Genomic DNA, 4933 nt, shown 5'->3' on the forward strand with positions numbered 1-4933 from the left:
AAATAAAATCACGAATGAAAATGGATTTGTTACAACTAATCTCTCAGAAATACAAGCAATTGTCAGGGAATATTATTAAACATTATATGCCAACAAATGGGACAACTTGGAAGAAATGGACAAATTCCTAAACACACACACACTACCAAAATACAAGCAGGAAGAGAGAAAATCTGAACAGACCCATAACTAGTGAAGAAATTGAGTCAGTTATCAAAAATCTCCCAACAAAAAAGAGCCTTTGCTACCAGACAATCAATCAGAGTTAATACCCATTCTTCTCAAGCTATTCCAAAAAATGGAAATGGAAGGAAAACTTGCAGAATCATTTTATCAAGCCAGCATCACTCTGATTCCCAATCCAGACAGAGACCCAGCAAAAAAAAAAAAAAAAAAAAACCCACAAAACTACAGGCCAATATCCTTGAAGAATATGAATATAGATGCAAAACTCCTCAACAAGATACTTGCAAATAGAATTCAACAGCATATAAAAAGAATTATCCACCATGATCAAGTGGGATTCACTCCTGGGCTATAGGGCTGGTTCAATTTTCTCAAATCCATGAATGTGATACATCACATTAGCAAAAGAAAACATAAAAACCTTTCTTATCCTGTTGATAGTTGCAGAAAAACCATCAACAAAATACAGCATTCTTTCTTTATAAAAACCTTCAAGAAATTTGGGATAGAAGAAACTTACTTAAACATTATAAAGGCAGTTTATGAAAAGCCCACAGCTGATATCCTCAATGGAGAAAATCTGAGAGCTTTCCCCCTGAGATCTGGAACAAACAGGGGTGTCCATTCTCACCACTGCTGTTTAACATAGTGCTAGAAGTCCTAGCATCAGCAATCAGACAACAAAAGGAAATAAGAGGTATCAGAATTGGCAAGCTGAAATCAAACTTTCACTTTTCGCAGATGACATGATCCTCTACATGGAAAACCCTACCACCTCTACCAGAAGCCTACAAGAACTCATCCATGAATTCAGCAAAGTCGCTGGGTACAAAATCAACGTACAGAAATTGGTGGCATTTTTATACACCAATATATGATGCAACAGAAAGAGAAATCAAGAAATTGATCCCATTCACAACTGCACAAAAAAACATAAAATATCTAGGAGTAAACCTAACCAAAGATGTAAAAGATCTGTATGCTGAGAACTATAGAAAACTTATGAAGGAAATTGAAGAAGACACAAAGAAATGGAAAAACATCCCATGCTCATGGATCGGGAGGAATAAAAATTGTTAAAATGTCATTATTTCCCAAAGCAATCTACACATTCAATGCAATCCCAATCAAAATTGCACCAACTTTCCTCACAAAGCTAGAACAAACTATCCTAAAATTCATATGGAACCACAAAAGTCCCAGAAGAGCCAAAGTAATATCGAAGAAAAAAACCAAAAAGGGAAGCATAACCATCCCAGACTTTAGCCTCTACTACAAAGCGGTTATCATCAAGAAAATATGGTATTGGCACAAAAACAGACATATAGACCAGTGGAATAGAATAGAGAACCAAGAATTGGACCCACAAATGTATGGCCAATTAACCTTTAACAAAGCAGGAAAGAGTATCCAATGGAAAAGAGACAGCCTCTTTAACAGTTGGTGCTGGGAGAACTAGATAGCAACATGCAGAAGAATGAAACTAGACCACTTTCTTACACCATACACAAAAATAAACTCAAAATGGATGAAGGACCTCAATGAGAGACAGGAAATCATCAAAACCCTAGAGGAGAGAGCAGGAAACAGTATCCCTGCCCTCCACCACAGCAATTACTTACTCGACACATCTCCAATGGCAAGAGAATCAAGAGCAAAAATGAACTATTGGGACCTCATCAAGATAAAACACTTCTGCACTTGAAAGGAAATAGTCAAGAAAACTAATAGGCAATTTATAGAAGGGGAAAGGATAATTGCAAATAACATATTGGATAAAGGGCTACTACCAAAAATCTATTAGGAACTCAACAAACTCCACACCTGAAAGACAAATAATCCAATGGAAAGATGGGCAAAAGACATGAACAGACATTTCTTCAAAGAGGACATCCAGATGGCCAACAGACACATGAAACAATGCTCAGTGTCACTCACGATCAGGGAAATACAAATCAAAACCACACTGAGAAACCACCTCACACCAGTCAGAGTGGCTAAAATGAACAAAATACAAGACTATAGATGCTAGTGAGGATGTAGAGAAATGGGTATTATTATTAATGATAATGTAAACTGATGCAGTTGCTCCAGAAAACAGTGTGGAGGATCCTCAAAAAATTAACAATAAAACTCCAGTATGACCCAGCAATAGCACTGATGGAGATCTACCCAATGGGTACAGAAGTGCTAATGAATAGGGGCACATGTACCCCAATGTTCATAGTGGCACTTTCAACAATAGCCAAATCATGGAAAGAGCCTAAATGTCCATCACCTGATGAATGGATCAAGAAGGTGTGGTTATTTATATAATGAAATACTACATGGCAATGAGAAAGAATGAAATCTGGTCATTTGTAGCAACATGGATGGAACTCGAGGATGTTATGCTAAGTGAAATAAGTCAGGCAGAGAAGGTCAGATACCATATGTTTCACTCATATGTGAAACAGGGAAAATTTAACAGAGGACTATTGGGGGGGTAGAGTAAATAGTTAAAGAGAGGGAAGGAGACAAACCATAAGAGACTCAAATACGGAGTACAAACTGAGGCTTGATGGGGGTGGGGAAGAGGGGGAAAGACATGATGGGCATGAAGGAGAGCACTTGTTGGGATGAACACTGGGTGTTATATGGAAACCAACTTGACAATAAACTATAAAAGAAAAAAAAAGAAAGATGTGATACACACACACACACACCACAATGGACTACTACATAGCCCTAAATAGGATGAGATCTCACCATTTGCAGCATCGATGAACATAGAGAATATAATGCAAAGTGAAATAAATCAGCCTGAGAAAGATAATACCATAAATATGTGGAATCTTAAAAAAAAAAAAAAAAGAACAAAAACAATCAGACCTAAGAGCAAACTGATGGTTGCCAAAGAAGAGAGAGAGGAGAGGGATGTGGAGGTGGGCAACATGGGTTAAAAGGAAGATACAGTCATCCAGTTATAGATTAAATAAGTCACAGAAATATAAGGCTCAGCATAAGGAATCTAGTCAATGATTATATAATAGTGTTGCAGGTGACAGACACAGGCACAGCTGTGGTGAGCACAGCATAATGTATAAACTTGTCGAATCACTATGTTGTACATTTGAAACTAATGTAACATTGTATATCAACTGTATTCAAAAAATCTTTAAAAAAAAACCCAGAAACTCAAAGCAAAGAATCACCTAAGTAACTCCAACCCTAATTTATTGCACAAATATTACATTCCTATTTCACATTGTAATTTATTTTCCTTTTCTGAGTCAGTGATTTTTGTTTGTATTCATAGTACTGAATGAATTTTATTCTGAAAAATTTTATTTTGAAAGTGTGTTATCATGAAATAGAAATTAAATTCATAAGTATATCTACTGAGATTCTTTCTCACCCTAAATGATAATTTTCCAGTGTCCCCAGTTTCTAGCATAATGGGCAGAACTTAGGAGTTCAGTACAACCCACTTACAATGATGGCTCCAAGCCCCCAAACATTACCACTTAACTGCAGTGTATGTCCATATTCTAATATCAATGAGTCCACCCACTTCTCACCACCTTGGTCCAGTCCATCATCATCTTTTACCTGAATTAATACAGTAGCCTCCCTACTACTTTCCCCACTTCTTTCGTTACTCCTTATAATCTTTTCTCAACACAGTAGATAGAATAATGCTGTCAAACGTGTTTTAGGTCAAGCTACTCCTTAGCGCAAACCTTCCAATGGCTTCCCATTTCCTTCATAGGAAATAAAAACAAAGGCATTGCAATGGCCCATAGCCCTATGTCATGTGACCACTACCTCTTTGTTTTGGTTCCTACTATTGCACTTCCTTCTGCAAGCGATGTACATCATTTCATTCATATTTCTATGCTCAAAGCAACTATATATTTATATGCCCTTGCCCAAAATACAATTGTACCTGTACCTGAAAAAAAGAAATAAAAAATTTAATGAAAAGGATTAATAGTTACTACAGAGTTTAACATTTCTTTATATGTTGTTCATGATTTGTATTTCTCCTTAAGTGGAGAAGGGCAGGCATATGGGCATTGGTAAGAGAAAAGTTACTGCCAATGCTCGGATGCCTGAGAAAGTAACCTGGATGAAGAGGATGAGCATTCTGAACCGGCTGCTCAGAAGATACTGTGAATCTAAGAAAATTGACTGCCACAGGAATCACAGCCTGTACCTGATAGTGAAGGGTAACGTCTTCAAAATCAAGCGGATTCTCATGGAACACATCCACAAGCTGAAGGCAGACAAGGTTTGTGAGAAGCTGCTGGCTGACCAGGCTGAGGCCCGCAGAGCTAAGACCAAGGAAGCACGCAAGTATAGTAAACAGCAGCTCCAGGCCAAGAAGGAGGAAGTCATCAAGACTCTGTCCAAGGAGGACCAAGAAACAAAATCCCCTCTCTGTTGTCTGTACATAGTGGCTTCAGCAACAACATAGATCAGTTCTTCAATAAAACAAATCTCTTTATCTGCTGAAAAAAAAAGGCTTTCAGCTGATTTTTCATCAGAAACTTAATAATCCATTAAGAAGGGAGTAGCATAATAGAAAATACTGAAAGGGAAAAATCTGCATCCAGAAACACTCTATCCAGCAAAGCTGCTATTCACACTGGAAGGAAAGAGGAAGAAAGGTTTTCTAGACAAAAGTTAGAGGAATTCATGACTACTAAACCTGCCCTACCAGAAATACTAAAGGAGGATGAGTACAAAGGAAAGGTCATAAGTA

The 4933-nt window shown here is 37.4% G+C and overlaps 1 pseudogene; it reads left to right on the plus strand.

Moving 5' to 3' along the window:
* LOC115290582 overlaps positions 1–4645 on the plus strand; it is a 9224-nt pseudogene extending 4579 nt beyond the window's left edge.
* The last annotated feature ends 288 nt before the right edge of the window (positions 4646–4933 follow it).

Source organism: Suricata suricatta, chromosome 4 (assembly GCF_006229205.1).
Source record: "Suricata suricatta isolate VVHF042 chromosome 4, meerkat_22Aug2017_6uvM2_HiC, whole genome shotgun sequence".
NCBI lineage: Eukaryota > Metazoa > Chordata > Mammalia > Carnivora > Herpestidae > Suricata > Suricata suricatta.